At 39.9% G+C, this 18730-nt stretch overlaps 1 long non-coding RNA gene and 1 pseudogene across 1 annotated transcript in view; both read left to right on the top strand.

The window, feature by feature from the left end:
- The first annotated feature begins 10362 nt into the window (after nt 1–10362).
- Nucleotides 10363–18730, top strand: part of LOC141369916 (uncharacterized) — a 14213-nt gene continuing 5845 nt past the window's right edge. The window contains exon 1 of the long non-coding RNA XR_012380712.1: nt 10363–10427. This is a non-coding gene — a long non-coding RNA (uncharacterized lncRNA). The remainder of the gene's footprint in view (nt 10428–18730) is intronic.
- Nucleotides 12462–14201, top strand: LOC112832697 (RNA transcription, translation and transport factor protein-like; annotated as a pseudogene).

An 18730-nucleotide genomic window follows, 5' to 3' on the forward strand; every position in this document is an offset into this window, starting at 1 on the left:
AAAGTCTGGAGCAGTAATTTGCAGTAAGCCAGTCTCCTAGCTCTCAACCTGCTCCTACTAAGCTCCTTGATTTCCAGCTGTCAAAATTACCTTTCAGGCCGTAGCTGGTAAGATTTCTTTTTCTTTCTCTTTCTTTCTTTCTATTTCTTTCTCTCTTTCTTTCTCTCTTTCTTTCTTTCTTTCTTTCTTTCTTTCTTTCTTTCTTTCTTCTCTTTCTTTCTTTCTTTCTTTCTTCTTTCTTCTCTGTTTTTGTTTTTATCTTTCTCTTTTATTTCAAGTTTTTGTTTAAATTCTAGTTAACATACGTGGTAAAATTGGTTTCAGGTGTAGAATTTTGATTCACTTACATATAACACTCAGTGATCATCACAAGTGCCCTCCTTAATGCCCATCACTCTTTTAGTCCATCTCTGCCCACCTTCCCCCCAGCAACCCTCAGTTTGTTCTCTACAGTTAAGATCCTTTTATGGTTTGCCTCCCTCTCTCTTTTTTTTTTTCCCTTCTCCTATGTTCATCTGTTTTGTTTCTTAAATTCCACATATGGGGCACCTGGGTGGCTCAGTTGGTTAAGCGACTGCCTTCGGCTCAGGTCATGATCCTGGAGTCCTGGGATCGAGTCCCACGTCGGGCTCCCTGATCGGTGGGGAGCCTGCTTCTCCCTCTGACTCTCCCCCCTCTCATGTGCTCCCTCTCTCTCATTCTCTCTCTCAAATAGATAAATAAAATTTAAAAAAAAAATTCCACATATGAGTGAAATCATATGGTATTTGTCTTTGTCAGACTGACTTATTTTGCTTAGCATAATACAGTAGTTCCATCCACATCGTTGCAAATGGCAAGATTGTATTGTAAGATTCTTTTCTTAGATAAATGTCTGAACCAAGAGAAAGGACCTACATACACTAATATTTGAGACCCACAGTGAAATGGCCAGTCTTCCTCAATGGTCAGTGGTAAAACCCACTCAAGCTCACAGATTTTCCACTCAGCTTTTTATGCTCAAATCTTAAATATACACAACTAGCAAAGATTGCCAGATACTTGGGACACCTGACTGGCCCAGTCAGTAGAGTGTGCAACTCTTGATCTCAGAGTTGTGAGTTTGAGCCCCATGTTGGGTACAGAGATTACTTAAACATAAAAAAATTTAAAAAATTAAAAAACAACAAAGACTGCCAGATACTTGATGAAAGCCACTAATGTGAAAGACAGATCAAAACAAACACTTAGAGAAGAGGAACTCAGAGGAAACAGAAGCAAAACAAAAAAAATATAAATCATAATGAATATCTCAGAGAAGTAAAAGAAAATATCACATCTAGGGACACCTGGGTCGCTCAGTCAGTTAAGCGTCTGCCTTAGGCTCAGGTCACGATCCCAGGGTCGTGGGATCAATTCCCACATCGGGCTCCTTGCTCAGCGGGAAGGCTGCTTCTCCCTCTGCCTGCCGCTCCCTCTGCTTGTGCTCTCTCTCTCTGGCAAATAAATAAATAAAATCTTAAAAAAAAAAAAAGGAAAATATCACATCTACGTAACAAGAAAGAATGCTTTAATAACAAAATGATCAGAGAATAAAAAAAAAAAAAGGAGCCCCGGAGATTTAAAAATATGACCACATAGGGGCACCTGGGTAGTTCGGTAGGTTAAGCATCTGACTCTTGATTTTGGCTCAGGTCATGATCTCAGGGTCGTGAGACAGAGCCCCTCATCGGGCTCTGCGCTCAGCAGAGTCTGCTTGAGGATTCTCTCTCCTCCCTCTGCCCCTCCCCCTCCACGTGTGTGTACTCTCTCTCTCTCAAGTAAATACATAAATTTTTTTAAAGATTTTATTTATTTATTTGAGAGAGAGAATGAGAGATAGAGAGCACGAGAGGGAAGAGGGTCAGAGGGTCAGAGGGTCAGAGGGAGAAGCAGACTCCCTGCTGAGCAGGGAGCCCGACGCGGGACTCGATCCTGGGACTCCAGGATCATGACCTGAGCCGAAGGCAGTCGCTTAACCAACTGAGCCGCCCAGGCGCCCAATACATAAATATTTTTAAAAATATGACCACATTAATAAAACATTTAATAGAAAAATTAAGACATAAATTTGAGAAATATTCCCGGAAATAGCATAAAAAGACTGAGATGAAAAACAAGAGAGAAAAGATGAGAAAGTTAGAGAATAAAGAAATCAAACATCCAATTAATAGGAATTCTTAAAAGGAATTACGGAAGAAAAAAACAAAATAAATGTGTAAAATTGAAGGACACAGATTTCCACATCAAAAGGCAACCAAGTGCCTGACACAATGGTGTGGAATAAAATTTATACCAATGCACAACCTCATGAAATTTCAGAATAGAGATAAAGAGAAAATTTTAAAACTTAAGGGCAGTGATCTTCAACCTACAGTCCTACATGCAGTCAAACCATCCAGTGTGAGAGGAGGGGAAAAAAAATTCTAAGATGTGTTAGGACAATAAAACTTCTCTGCATCCTTTATCAAGGAAGCCTCTGAAGGTCATGTTCCATTTTAAAAAGAGCAAATAAGAAAAAAGATGTGGGATCTAGGAAACAGGGATCTAACATAGGAGAGAAGTGAAGGAAATTACAAAAGAAGAAGTGTTGTCCAACATTGACAGTCTTGCAATTGGTTAAAGAGAAGCCAATTCAGATTATAGCAAGAGGGTGAATGGCTCCAGGAGTGTGGACTTCAGGGGCAAAACCACACTTAGAGATGACTTAGAATGTCTGAACCTATTGAAGGGAGTTTAGCAACTTTGGCTGAGACTTTGGGTAATGAATTGATACAGGAGTAAGTACACGAAAAACTAAGCAAACAGAAAAACAAGGCAATTATTAATACTAAGAAAAACAAAAAACTTAAGAATGGAAACACAACGAAATTATAGTATCATATTATAGTCATCTGCAAATGTTGGTGCATGCTTATAAAGAAGAACGACAAGGGAAGGGAGAGGGGTGCCTGGGTGGCTCAGTCAGTTAAACGTCTGCCTTTGGTCTCAGGGGCCTGGGATCGAGCCCCATGTCAGGCTCTCTGCTCAGTGGGTAGTCTGCTTCTCCCTCTCATTCTTCCTCAGTGCTCTCCTCTTTCTCTCTCTCTCTCAAATAAATAAATAAATAAATAAAATCTTAAAAAAAAAAAAACAAGGGAAGGGGGAGTTGAAAGAGAGCTAAATCTTTATCTTCCTTGTTGGAGATAAATAGAAAATGTCTATGATTTAAAATCAAGAAATAGTAGAATAAACATGCTCTTGAGATATATGGCAGTAAATACTAGAAAAAATAAATAGCTAAAGAAGTTAAAAAGAGATTACCCTAGTGTTGGGTATTAGATGAGAAAGATTAGGGAAATTTTTCATTAAATTTGATTAATTAATTAAATTTAATTAATTTCACTCATTTCATTAAATTTATAACATTTTATTTTACTCTAAAAATAAACACATATATTTTGTGATAAAAAAATGAAAGTTAAAAAATATATTATGTGATGGGGCGCCTGGGTGGCTCAGTCATTAAGCATCTGCCTTCAGCTCAGGTCGTGATCCCAGGGTCCTGGGATGGAGCCCAGCATCGGGCTCCCTGCTCAGTGGGGAGCCTGCTTCTCCCTCTCCCACTCCCCCTGCTTGTGTTCCCTCTCTCCTGTCTTTCTTTCTCTCTCTCTCTGTCAAATAAATAAATAAATAATCTTTAAAAAATATATTATGTGAGAAAAAGAACTAAAAGACATATACCAAAATGTTTACAGTAGTTATTTATGAAAACTTTTCAGAATTTTTGTTTATTTTGTATTTTTTTGGCATATTCTAAGTTTTCTTCTTTCAGCAATTGTTACTTTTGCAATTAGCAAAATAAGAAATAAACACACAGGGGTGCCTGGGTGTCTCAGTTGGTTAAGCCTCTGCCTTTGGCTCAGGTCATGACCCCAGGGTCCTGGGATGGAGCCCCACATCGGGCTCCCTGCTCAGTGGGGAGCCTGCTTCTCCATCTCCCTCTGCCGCTCCCCCTGCTTGTGCTCTATCACTCTCTCTCTCAAATAAATAAATAAAATGTGATAAATAAATAAATAAATGTTAAAAAAAAAAAAAGATTTAGCCTCAGACAGCAACTGATGCTGGTAAATCAAAACTGTATCTAGGTGCATAGCTGGCTCACTTGGAAGAGCGTGCTGCTCTTGATCTCGGGGTTGTGAGTTTGAGCCCCACATTGCAGATAGAGATTACTTAAATAAACTAATTAAAACTTAAAAAAAAAACCTGTTTGTATTAATGGAGGGAAGCATTGGCCTGGTTTTTGTCAGAGGCTGGTAAGTAATGAAACACTGCCGTTTCCATGGAGCTGGTAAGGACCTTGGGAGACCATGAGCCTCCTTACTCAGCTGATGCTGTCTCCACGGAGTCTGGCCCAGGGGTGCAGAGGACTCATCTCTCATCTCATCTCTGCTGTGGCAGTATGGCTTCTAGGAGAATATGCAGGGGTGGGAGAGATGGAAGGGAATTGGTGGGAGGTAGAGGGGGCACAACACATCAGGCGCTCTAGGGGCAGGTGCTGAAAGGTTAAGGTGAAGTATTCTCTCACTCAACTAGTGGAGCTTCATCTAGCTGCGTAACAGCCTGGGCAACAGGCCCAGCATCCCTAGCAGCTGCTCCTTGCAAGTCCAGCAGCCTGGCCACAGGGCAGCCTGGATTTCTGTGGGAACATGTCCTGCTTCAGGAGCAGGGCTTGACCCCAATCCAAAAGTGGCATTTTGCTGGCCCCTGAATCCATGGATCCCTGGCAAATGGTAAATACTTTGGGTTTGCCTCACCTAGACCAGTGCATTTATTCCCTCACGGCTTGGTGATCCCTTTCTGTTCTTTTAGTCTCAATATCGCGACTTAAGCTCCTGCTCTTTGCAAGGAGATCAAATAAGCAAGATAATTTCTTTCTTGGGTCTCCTGACACCATTCAAGCTCTAGACGTCATTTAACTTTTGCACTTAATTTACTCCATGGCCTTGCTGTTGCTGTGTTTTGAGTGAGGTAACTGGTCCACACTGAAAGGAACTAATACTGAACATATACCGGAGGAATTATTTCCACTGTAGTGCCAATACTGTGCTGCACAAGTCTCTAGTTCCGGGCTCTAGCCCAGAGGCATGAGTTACTGAGTATGGAGCTATCGCTAAGTCTAATGAACAGGACTGACCTCTTGGAAGGTGCTGCCATATATTCTCCCTGCAGTTACAGAGGCGATTATGCCGTCCCTGGTATTGGCTGTGAACTCACTCTCTCCTCTGCCCCCATGCTTGCTGTGCAGACCTCCGAAAGAAGGGCCAGGATGTCTGGTGAGGCTGGCTGGGTGAGCAGGGCCAGACAGGTGCTTAATCCCAAAGATAGCGAGATAGAGCACGTAATCCCAAAGACAATGGGAGACTGATTTTGAGTATTAAACCGGAGAGTAACAGGATCGAAATCTTTTGTAAAAGTCACTCTAGATTGGACTCAGCAACTGGACTGCTGCTAGAGAACAGCCAGGTCATCCCGATGGCAGACAATGGTGGGGAGTGGAGACAACTGGGGGCCCAAGAGCTATTTAGGAGGTTTGAATAATCACTTTAAATAAACATTACCTGTAATTTTTACAGGGATCGTAGAGGTAGGTATTATTTCCACTTTACAGATGAAAAAATATGTGTCTCAGAGAAGTAAAGTCACTTGCCCAGAGAAACAGAGCTGGTAAAGGACACCTGGGAGTTAGACTCAGCTCATTTCCATGGCCTTTTCAGTGTACTATCTTGTAAAAATTGAAGTGGGAAGAGAAGAAACTAAATATTGAGAACCAATTCTCATCCCTTGACAAAGCTATAAATTCTTTGTCTATCCCTTGTCTAATTTTAGTTCCTGATGTAGTTTTGCAAACCCATTTATAGTTTTGCAAACCCATTTTATACATTTATTTTTAAAGTATGAGTTACCTCTGAGAGGTTGGTCTAACACCTTTTAGATGCCATTGAACAATTAGAGGCTATTTTAAAAATCAATATGCTTGGTGTGTGAACAACTAATAGAATAATTCTGGATGGCTTTTGATTCTTTGTGAATACACTATTATTTCTGCTATCTTTAAGCTGCCAGTGCAAATACGGTTAGAACTTTGGCTGGATCTCACTTCCCTGTTTCATATTATAAACAAATATTTTCCTTCCCACTTTGGTCAAGTTACAAAAATCTTTTCTCAGTTTACACAATGATTGGGCATTCAACATTGAGAAATTATGGTGAAATACTGAACTGACTTTTCCGATGTGTAATAAAATGTAGTCTTATTTGCAAAGGGATGGATGTGTTCCCATTTTGATTTCCTCTTTCCACAAGAGCATTCTGATTTCATTTCTTTATTGAGTATGATCTTTGGGGTTAAGATTCTGTACGATCTTTTCATTTATGCCAATGCCATTAAATTTTCTTTCACTGAACTAGAAACCAGTGATTTCAATCTGTAAATTAGCTCTGTAAAATCACAAAATGTTGGAGAAGGAGAGAAAAAATTGTTGCAAATAGGAGAATGAGATCATCTACTTGGGTTGTACTTTCCTCACCTCTTGACAAATAAACATTTTATTGCTACCCTTAACAAGCAAATAAGATAACATGCTTAAAAAATTGACAATACTTTATGTGTATACATATAATGGAAGATAATGCAATTCTTTCTCCCTTTTGGCATCACACCAAGGTGTTTTGGATGTAGCCATACTATCTTCTCACCCCTCCACTCCCAACCTCAGGTCACCTACCTCTAAGAGGTAGCTGGTTGCTGACATGGGAATATTCTATTTCCAACTCAGTCAAGTAGGAACTGAACTCACAAACATAGTGGCATTTACACACAGGTCTCTCAATGACCTGACGAATGAAAAGATGATGAGGGCTACATTAGTGTCTTATGTATTGATTTTGGAAAATAGTTTCCTTGACTGCTGATTCAAAATTATTTGCAATTAAAGAGTAACTAAGTAAATGTTATAAAAATGTTAGAAATGTTATAAAAATATAGAGTGGTAAACTCTAACCTGCTTTAAAAAATGAGTAAGGGGTGCCTGGGTGGCTCAGTTGGTTAAGCATCCAACTCTTGGTTTCTGCTCAGGTCATGATCACGGGGTTGTGAGATTAAGCCCCCACATCAGGCTCCATGCTGAGCATGAAGCCTGCTTGAGGTTCTCTCTCCTTCTCCCTCTGCCCCTCCACCCCCCTGCTCATGCATGCGTGCATGCTTGCTGTCTCCTAAAAAAAAAAAAAAAAGTAAATGTTTTAACATCTAGGAACTTAAGATATTTTTAAGTTTCCTCATGTAACTATACTACCTCCTAAAGTAGAAAAGTTGACATACACACACATACACGACTACTAATTTCTGTGAAAAAATAATGGAAATAAAATAAACCTAAATATAGAGAAACTACCCTTAAAATATCTTCCTTCTGTAAGAAATGAAATCAATGCGGGACACCTGGGTGGCTCAGTCAGTTAAGCGTCTGCCTTCAGCTCAGGTCATGATCCCAAGGTCCTAGGATCCAGCCCCACATTGGGCTCCCTGCTCAGTGGGGAGCCTGCTTCTCCCTCTGTGTGCCGCTCCCCCTGCTTGTGCTCTCTCCCTCTCTGGCAAATAAAAAATAAAATTTTTTTAAACAATAAAAGAACTGAAATCAATGCAAGTTACATATCTCTGTGCACTGTGGTGTGTGAGACCTGGTATAGACCTGAATTTCATGAAGGACCTACTGACAAGGCTTTCTTGGTAGTCTCCTTACCTCCCAATTCTCTCCCCTCCAGCCCACTCTGCACCCAGAGCATGTGAGCCTTGAACTCAGAGCACTCAGTGTTTGTAACATACATATACCAATCACATGTTATCTATGACTTTATTTGGTTTACTGTCATACTGTCCATATAGTCACCATCATGATCTCTTCAAGAGCTTACTCACCTCACAAGGCTCCTCTTCTGCCTTTTCAGTGGGAAGCACACTTACATGTACAATGGAGACGTTCAACACAATTGATAAATTCACTGTGTAAAAAATGCATTCCACTTACAATTAAGGTTTTACTCTCCTCTCTTGACAACCAAACCATGCAAGCAATACAAACTTACAAATAAAAGCCAATCACAAAACTATGAAATGATGTGCTTCTTGAACATTAGGGAAGAATTAGAAAGGCTGGAATTTAAAAAAGAGGGAAATTTTTTTTAAATAGAAAGCTAACTCAGGCCTCCGGAATAAATTAGAAATAAGACCATATGTTTGAGACACAGGATTCCTCATGCTAATGTAGGTAAGACGTTTTTGAAGGTATGATTCAACACTTCATTTAAAGTTAGTAAGGGAAAAAATCTCCACTTCACTTGCTAAAAAATCATATATGAATAACTGAATTCTGTAAGAAGTTCCTGTGTAACATTTGATTATAAATTTAATAATTTGTCCACCAATTAATTCAATAATTAATAAGGGTTGATTGAATATCTTCTATGTAAGAGGCATGTATTAATGCTGAGGCTAGCACGTTGGTTGTTTTCTTCTACAGGACATGCAGACCAACAATTACAATCCAATATAACTGTTGCTTTTTTTTTTTTTAAGATTTTATTTATTTATTTGTCAGAGAGAGAGAGAGAGAGAGAGAGCACAAGCAGAGGGAGTGATAGGCAGAGGGAGAATCAGGTTCCCCACCGAGCAAGGGGCCTGATGTAGAACTTGATCCCAGGACCCTGGGATTCTGACCTGAGCCAAAGGCAGACACTTAACTGACTGAGCCACCCAGGTGTCCCTATAATAGTTGCTTTAATGTTGGTCTGAGTGTGGAGAGGACCTGAAGTCTGTGAGGAAGAGACAGTGACAGCTTCACAATATTTCAGCTGAATAAGATTTGGAGGAAAAATAGGATAATGTTTGGTGGGCAGCTGGATTAGGAGATTCGTGGTAGAAACTCTCTTTGTTTCTTTTTTTTTTTTTTAAGATTTTATTTATTTATTTGACAGAGAGAGAGAGAACACAAGCAGGGGGAGAGGGAAAGGGAGAAGCAGGCTCCCCGCTGAGCAGGGAGCCCAATGCGGGGCTTGATCCCAGGACCCTGGGACCATGACCTGAGCCGAAGGCAGACGTCTAGTTGACTGAGCCACCCAGGCACCCGGACTAGAAACTTCCATGCTCACTCATGTCTGGTTCTCTCTCCTTCCAGAAGAGGATCCTACTTCCCCACTCTTGTAGTTAGGCAAATTAACTAATTAATTAAGAATTAACTAATTTTGTCAGTGAGCTACAGGAGGAAATGACACATGTCACTTCTAAGCTGAAACATTTAATTGCTAGTGCAAAACACTCCAGTACTTTTTATCTACCTTGACAACTAATGAAGTTGTATGTGTCAGAAGGTGTAGTTACCCGATGACGGAACCTCTGTCAGCCTGGGTGCCTGAATGACTTTGTGGAGCAGAGCCATTTGTTGAACCATGATAGGCATTATGACATGGACAAGAAATAAATCGTGTTAAGCCATTAAAGTTTTGGGGTTGTTTTGTTATTTCGGCATTTCAGATAGAGGTAACACAGTTAAAAATAAAAGAAAGGAAGAATAGACAAATCTCCCAGGCAAAAGACTTTGTGCCTTCCAGAAAGTGGGGTACAGCTCCACACTCCTTAAGTGTGGGCTCTGCATAGTGACTTCCTTCCAAAAAATACAGCATAGAAGCAGGGGGTGGTGGTGGGGATTAATTTCACAGTGGAGAAACCTGACAAATGCTACTTCAGCCAGTGGGTTGAGATGAATATCAACAGTTGTAAATTCTGCTGATAGCATGCAACCTAGATGTGATGTGAAAATGGTACACTCCTTCTGCAGTCTTCCTCCCCCAAATACATGAACCTAGCCTAATCATGAGAAAAACATCAGATAAATCATTGCCAGTTAAGGTCATTCTATAAACTACTCATTCGGTACTCATCAAAACTGTCTAGGTCATCAAAAACAAGGAAAGTTTCAGAAATTATTATGGCCAAAAGGAACCAAAAGAGACACAACAACTTTATGTGATATAGTACCCTGGATAGGATCCTGAAACAGAAAAAGGGACATTTGGTAAAAAACGAAGGAAATCTGAATAAAGTATGAACTTTAGCTAATAATAACTTATCACTCTAGGTTCATTAATTATAAAAAATGATCCATACTGATGTAAGATGTTAGTAATGGGGGGAAGTGAGGATGGGGTACACTGAAACTATCTGTACTATCTTGTAATTTTTATCTAAATCTCAAACTATTCTAAAATTAAGTTGTTTTTTGTTTTTGTTTTTTAATAAGAAGATGTAAGAGAGAACATGGTGTGTTCTGGAAATTCCTTTTAAAGTGAGGAATGGAAGCAAAGAGTTTGGGTAGGTAAGCAAAAGATCTTTTATGCTTTTCAAGGATTTGATTTTTAAATTGTACAGGGTGGGTGAGAAATCTCTAGAAGATCTATGGATGGACTTCAGGGCTATTGCAAAACCTCTGAAATTTTATGAAATTATATTGTCTGTATGTGTATATGTATATTTTTCTCAGAAGACAGTCAAAAGCTTTATTTATTATTTATTTGTTCTTAAAGGGAAAAGTACTAAAATATGTTAATGATCATTGCTGAAGGTGATATAGACACTCTGAAATATTCTGAGCAAGAAAAATGAAACAATTATATTTTTTGCATAAATATCATTTTTGGGGGGCGCCTGGGTGGCTCAGTTGTTAAACGTCTGCCTTTGGCTCAGGTCGTGATCCCAGGGTCCTGGGTCGAGCCCTGCATCGGGCTCCCTGCTCCTTGGGAAGCCTGCTTCCCCCTCTCCCACTCCCCCTGCTTGTGTTCTCTCTCTCACTGTGTCTCTCGCTGTCAAATAAATAAATAAAATCTTAAAATAATTTTTTGGTGGTACAGACTAAAGTGATAGTGTGTGCATGTTTGAAAAAGAAAGGCAGGAATAAAGGCAAGATGATAATAAAGACAGTGATCTTCAAACTCTTTTGATCATGGTCCATTTTGCAAGAAATGATCCCATAACTTCTTACCGTACTGCTGCCATTTTCCTGAAGAAAAAGAACTGAGTCATTAGGATGAAATGTCATTTTTTTAAAAACCGAAGTTTGGTGGGATGGTATATACATTTACTTTAGCATTCAGGTTGTGAGTGTGCATCGTTATTCCATAAAAATGAAGAAAAAAACATTCAGTTTTGATCAATTCATACTCTTAGGGGGACTGTGGACTGCAAATCATTCTTTGAGAGACTACTGTTACAATCTACAAGTGAAATAATAAGAAGCCAAGATAGAAGAAGATAGGAGGTACAGAGAGGAGAAGACAGATAAGGCATATCAAGGGATGAGAATCAGCAGAATTTTTTGATTGCTTGGATGGAAGATATAAGGCAGAGTGGAAAAGCTAGTGTGACATTTTTGGTTTCTGGTGAACAGAATATGGGGAATGCAGGATGGCAGATCAACCTGGAGGAGGATGGGGTGGGTGGGAGATGATGAGTCCCATTTTGAATATGTTGTGTTTGAGATCCCAAGTAGGTATGCCATGTAGGCCACTGGATCCTAGGGTCTTTCAGTTCAGTAAAGGGGTCTTGGGCTGGAGCTCTAAGTTCCTAACTTAGGACAATAAAACATTCACATTATAGTCTGATTTCTCTATCATTTACAATAATAACTAGGAATTCCAATTTAAAAAATTTTTTATTATACCTCTTTAAATAAAATAGACAACTCAGGATTAGGGAGAAGAGACGTCAGAGCCAATTAAGAATCCCTGAGATACAGCAAGAACAACTATATACTTATGATTTGAAATTCTTGCTGAATGAAGTTTCTACTGCCTAATTTCTTGAAATCATGTTCCATGCATCTTTGTTTCTCCTTACCCATCTCTCCCTTTTTAAGTCTTGGAATTTAATTAAGTGTTCATTTATTTGTTGCTGCTGCATTGGGGGCTGTTTTAATTTTTATTGATATATAATTTACATTTAGCAAAGTTCACACATTTTAAGTGTACAGCTGAAGGCATTTTTACATATTTCTGTGTAACCAACACAGAGATCAACTTATAGGATATACCCAGCAACCCAGAAGGTTCATTTATGCCTCCTACCAACCAACACTTCTCCAAAGTTAGCCACTATTTTGATCTATATTACGGTTAGCTTGTCCTTTTCTGAGCTTCATAAAAACGGAATCAGAGAGTATGTTTTCTTCATGTGTGGCTCACCGCATTCTGCCTCACAGTATGCCTTTGAGAGTCATTCATGTGTTGCCACTTTGTTGCAGTAGTTCTTTTTCTCTGTGTAGTATTACTTTGTATAAATATACCACAATTTGGCCCTCTTGCCACGATACCAGCTCCTTTTAACCTCTCTTTTCCCAGCAGAAGCCCAGGGCACCAGAGCGAGACACGGGGTCCATGTCGCAACACAAGCTGATGGCCCTTGCCTACCACAACCCTGATGGCTTCAACTGCAAAGATGAAACAAAATTTAGGAACTTTGTTTGGCTTGAGGACCGGAAAATCAGACACTACAAGATCGAAGACAGGTAATTTAAGAAACATCCACAGCAGTGACCGGCTCAAATTCTTTCAAAAGTGTCTCAGAGATGTTAACTATCCTTTCAAAATTCAAGATTATTCTCTCTGAGATTTGCAAGTTTCACTATTATATGCCAGGGTGTTGATCTTTTTTTTTTTTTTTTGAGGGGGGTTCTCTGTGCCTCCTGGAGTTGGATGCCTGTTTCCTTCCCCAGATTAGGGAAGTTCTCTGCTATTATTTGCTACAATATACCTTCTGCCCCTCTCTCTCTTCTTCTTCTGGGATCCCAATTATTCTAATATTGTTTCATCTTATGGTATCACTTATCTCTCGAATTCTCCCCTCACGGTCCAGTAGTTGTTTATCTCTCTTTTTCTCAGCTTCTTTATTCCCCATCATTTGGTCTTCTATATCACTTATTCTCTCTTCTGCCTCATTTATCCTAACAGTTAGAGCCTCCATTTTTAATTGCATCTCATTAATAGCTTTTTTTAAATTTCAACTTCGTTCGATTTTAGTTCTTTTATTTCTCCAGAAAGGGATTCTCTAGCATCTTCTATGCTTTTTTCAAGCCCAGCTAGTTCTTTATAATTGTTATTGTGAACTCTAGTTCCAACATCCTACTTATGTCCATACTGATTAGGTCGCTGGCAGTCAGTACTGCCTCTTGTTCTCTTTTTTTAAGGTGAGATTTTCCGTCTTGTCATTCTTGCAGAAAGTGGTCGCTTTTCTATTTGTAGAGTTGCAGCTATTCTTTTCTTCGAACTCTGGTTGAGTTTGCAGGTGTTCAGAATGATTTGATAGCTATCTAGCTGAATTCCTGGGACCAGATAAAACTAAGGTCTCCTACTCCTCCACCATCGTGGACCAGAACCAAGATTCAAGATCAACAAGAAGCAATTGACTGGCTTCTTGGTTTAGCTGTTAGACTTGAATATGGAGATAATGCTGAAAAATACAGCGACTTGGTAACTGATAATACAAAAAATGCTGACCATGCAGTTGAAACTGCAGAGCCATTGATCAATTTGGATGTAAATAATCCCAATTTCAAGGCTGGTGTAATGGCTTTGGCTAACCTTCTTCAGATTCAGCTCATGATAATTACCTGGTAATGCCAAAGGCAATTCGCCTTTTGATCCAGGAGCACCTGACACAGAATGCAGTTGCTAAAGCAAATCAAACAAAAGACGGCTTTCCTGTTGCTTTAGACAAACATATTCTTAGTTTCAACACAGGAGATGCAGTTCTTTTTTTTTTTTTTTTTAAGGTTTTATTTATTTGACAGAGAGACACAGTGGGAGAGGGAACACAAGCAGGGGGTGTGGGAGAGGGAGAAGCAGGCCTCCCGCTGAGCAGGGAGCCCAATACGGGTTCGATCCCAGGACCCTGGGACCATGACCTGAGCGGAAGGCAGACACTTAACGACTGAGCCACCCAGGCGCCCCAGGAGATGCAGTTCTTAATGAAGCTGCCCCAGTACTGCAGTTGCTGCATATAGAAGAGCTACAGACAAAAATTCATGAAGCCATGGTAGCTGTTCAGGCAATTATTGCTGATCCAAAGACAGACCACAGATGGGAAAGTTGGAAGATGAACGTTTTAAGATTTCAGCTTTTCATCTACTTAGTACGATTCGGAACCATGTATGCTTTAGCATGTGTTTGGAAATCAAATGTCACATTTTCAAGGGAAGAATTCTAGAAAATTGACAATATTCTCAAGATTTACCATCATTGCTTTTTTTAAATTAAGTTCAGGAAAGTGGGGGAAAATATACCACAATTTACCCATTCTACTATTGGTGGATTATTTTTTCATTTCTTTGTAAATATGAATAAAGTTGCTATGCATATTCTTGTACATGTTTTTGTTAAGCATATGCACTCAGTTCTCTTGAGTATCGTCCAAGAAATGAAATTGTTTGGGTCTAGCACAGGTGTTTGTTTAGCTTTGGTAAATTCTGCCAGATTCCAAAATAGTTGTGCATACTTAGGCTTCCACCAGCAGTGATAAACGTTCCCATTTCTCCACACTCTTGGTATTACCAGAACTTTTCATTGTAGTCTATCTGGTGGGTAGGAAGTAGTATCTCATTGTTTTTTGTTTTGTTTTAAGACTTGAGAGAGAGAGTGAGTCGGGGGAGTGGCAGAGGGAGAGGGAGAAGGAGAGAAACAGACTCCCTGCTGAGCATAGAGCCCCACACAGGGCTTGATCCCACCACCCTGAGATCATGACCTGAGCCGAAATCAAGAGCCAGATGCTCAACCAACTGAACCACCCAGGGGTGCCCTCTCATTGATTATTTTTTAAACATCTTTTTTGAGGTATAACATACATAAAGTAAACTTCACATATTTAATGTCCAAATTGATATTTTGACATATGTATACACCTATGAAATAATCACCACAAAGGCAGTGAGCCTACCCATCATCTCCAAAAGTTTTCTGTGCCCCTTTGTAATCTTTCCCCTCACCCTCACCTTCCTATTTCTAAGCAACCACTGATTTGTTGTCACTATAAGTTTACATTTTCTGCAGTTTTAGATGAATAGAATCACACCGTATGTCCTTTTTGTTTTCTAGGTTCTTTAAGTCAACATAGCTATTTTGACATTCATCCTTATCATTGCATGTATTAATAGTCCATTATTTTGATTGCTGAGCACTGTTCCACTGTATGGCTGTATCGCAATTTGCTATTCCATTCATCTGTTGATGGACATTTGAGTTGTTTCCAATTTTTGGTTATTACAAAACAAAGCTGTTATGAACACTCTTGTCTAAGTCTTTGTATGAACATATAATTATTTCTCTTGGGTAAATACCTAGGACTAGAAAGCCTGGATTACATGATAGGTGTATGTTTAACTTTTTTTTTCAGAGGTATTTATTTTTATTTGAGAGAGAAAGCAGGGGAAGCGGCAGAGGGAGAGGGCGAGAAAAGAATCTTCAAACAGACTTCCTGCTGAGCATGATGCAGGGCTTGATCCCAGCATCTTGAGATCATGACCTGAGCTGAAATCAAAAGTCCAATGCTTAACCAACTGAGCCACCCAGGCGCCCCTATGCTTGACTTTTAAAGATACTGCCAAACTGTTTTCCAAAGCGGTTTCAACACTTTAAATTCCCACTACCAGCATGCTTGCCAACACATGGTATGGTCAGTCTTCTTAATCTTAGCCATTCTAATAGGTATGTGGTGGTATCTCAGTTTGCTTTTGATTTGCATTTTCCTAATGACTAGTGATATAGAACATTTTTTCATGTGATCATTTGCCATCTTTGATACATTTTCTTTGGTAGTGTCTGCTGAAATCTTTTGCACCTTTTTAAATTATTTTATTTTTTATTATTTTTTAAAAGATTTTTAAAATTTATTTGACAGAAAGAGAGACAGTGAGAGAGGGAACACAAGCAGGGGGAGTGAGAGAGGGAGAAGCAGGCTTCCCGTGGAGCAGGGAGCCCGATGCGGGGCTTGATCCCAGGACCCTGGGATCATGACCTGAGCCGAAGGCTTAACAACTGAGCCACCCAGGTGCCCCTGCACCTTTTTAAAAATGGGTTGTTTGTTTTCTTATTGCTGAATTTTGAGCATTCTTTATATACTCTAGATACAAGTCCTTTATCAGTTATTTGCTTTGTAAATATTATCTCCACATCTGAGATCTGTGGCTTGTCTTTTAGTCTCCTAACATGCCTTTTGAAGAACAGCAGTTTTAAATTTTGATGAAGTCCAATTTATCAATTTGTTCTTTTATGGATTGTGCTTTTGGTCTTGTATCTAAAGTCTAAAGATTTTCTTATATGTTTTCTTCTAGACAGTTTTCACATTTAGATCTATGATCCATTTTGGGATGATTTTTATATATGGTGATATGGCACAATGTATGAACCCAAACTGATTTTCTTTTTTACATATGTACCCCCCCAAACACACACACACACACACACACACACATTCACACACACACCCTTTACTAAATAACCAGAGGTAAAACTATAATCTCAAAAAAAAAAAATAGACTTCTTTCTGGGTGGTCACTGCCACTAAAGACCATTTCCAGATGCATCCCCTCTTCTCCGTCAGACTATTGGAAATTAATTTGATCTATAGTTGAACTGTGTCTGGCTGTGTTATGGTTTTAGTGTGATTCAGTTCACCATTGGCTTCAAACTTATAAGAGTGGGATCAGGACTTTATTTTCAGCAGAGCCTGGGACCTGAAAGCTAACAAGATTCTAAAGAACCACCTGGGCTTCATAACCACGTCATCAGTTTTTAGAACTATAGGGTTATCTCCTTGTCAGTTATTGAGTTGCTTGGGAGGTTTCTTTGTTCTTCAGTCTATATTCCTTCTTCTCTGTGCTTAGAGATCTCCTTCAGTCTGGCTTCCCATCCTCTGGCGTTTGGAGGGCAGCTGCCCTTCTCTCCATAAAGGTCCAGAATGGCAAGGAGGGTTTCTCCCAGCCTGCCTGCTGAGTTTTCAGGCTTTGGTAGTTGGAAGTCTGGATTGTTTGTGAGGACTCATCTCCAGATTTTCATAGTTGGACACGGGAGTACCTCTGGTGGATTTCTCGCCACCCTCCTGGGCTGTTCCTCTTGACTCCAGAAAGTGGCTACTTTGAACTTGAGGGAGACTCCATACACCTTAGGAGGGGACCTCATTCAGCTTTCCTTTTCTCGTCCCAACTTTCTGCCTGCTGCCCCTGAGTAAAGACCCATAAGAGAGAGTGAACTGGGTGGATGCAGACTTGCTCTTGGCTGGGTGTCCCTGGAATTTTGATCAGTCACAGCAGGCCCTACGTGGCCATTAAATGTTGACTAAAATTTAGCCAGTTTCTCCTGACACACATCTATGGCAGGTTCTTTTTCCTGCCATTGCTCTGCTGATGAGAGTAGCTATAGGTCTCTTCTCTCCTAGGAAGGACTCATGACTTTCAGGGTTTCTTTGTGTTTCTTTTCTTTCTATGTTCCCTGTGCCTTCAGCTCTCTAAAGCATTTTTAAAAACTATGGCTTGTTAATATGAGATTTACAGTCTTTTGTGGCTGTCTACAGCTAACTCAGAAGCAGAACTGAGATGCACTCTTAGGAATTTGAGAATTGTGCCTTTACAAATAAATTTATGCTTTATGGTAAATGGGTAACTGAGGTTAAGAGAGGAGAAGAAATTTGCCAAGGTGAAAAAATAAGGTTGGGGCTGTCTTGGCTCAGCTGCCATAAAAAAATACTGTACACTGGGTGGCTCCAAAACAAAAAGAATTTATTTTTTCAAGATTCTGGAGGCTGGAAGTCCATGATCAGAGTGCCAGCATGGTCAGGTTCTGGTGAAAGCTCTCTTTCTGGTTTGCAGGGGGTGGGATTCTCACTGTGTCCTCACATGGCAGAGAAAGCTCTGATGTCTCTTCCTCTTGTAAAGGTACCAGTTTAACTGGATCAGAACTGTACTCTTAGGGCCTCATTTCACCTCAATCACCTCCTTCAAGGCCCCATATCCAAATACAGTCACACTGAGGGGTAAGACTTCAACATATGAATTTGGGGGAAACACAATTCAGTCTAGAGCAGGAGCCTAGCCGAATTATAACACAGAACCTTTATTTCCAGTCTTTCGAGGGTAAAGACTGAGAAGGTATACATGTGGTCAAGGGACTCTGGGTCAGGTTAGAATTTTAAAAGCATGGGCTGTGAAGTCAGAAAATCCTGAGTTTAAATTCTGGCTCCATACTAAAACTGTGGAATCTTGTGAAGGGCCTTCATTTCACTGAGCCTGTTTCCTGGGAGATGTGAGAGTTCAATGGGCTCAAATATGAAAAGTGCCTATCTGTCTTGATTGTATCTGTGGGATTTTAATTTATGGGGGTGACAGAATGATGATATAGAGAGGTTAATGTCATTGAAAGATTTTATTGTTGGGGTGCATGGGTAGCTCACTTGGTTAAGCTTCAGCTCAGGTCATGATCCCAGGGTCCTGGGATGGATCCCTGCTCAGCAGGGAGTCTGCTTCTCCCTCTCCCTCTGGCCCTCCTCCTGCTCTCTCTCTCTCTCTTCCTTTCTCTCTCTCAAATAAATAAAATCAGAAAGAAAGAAAGAAAGAAAGAAAGAAAGAAAGAAAGAAAGAAA

The sequence above is a fragment of the Callorhinus ursinus genome, unplaced genomic scaffold, assembly GCF_003265705.2.
Source record: "Callorhinus ursinus isolate GAN/ISIS: 27379988/994484 unplaced genomic scaffold, GSC_fseal_2.0 scaffold14, whole genome shotgun sequence".
NCBI lineage: Eukaryota > Metazoa > Chordata > Mammalia > Carnivora > Otariidae > Callorhinus > Callorhinus ursinus.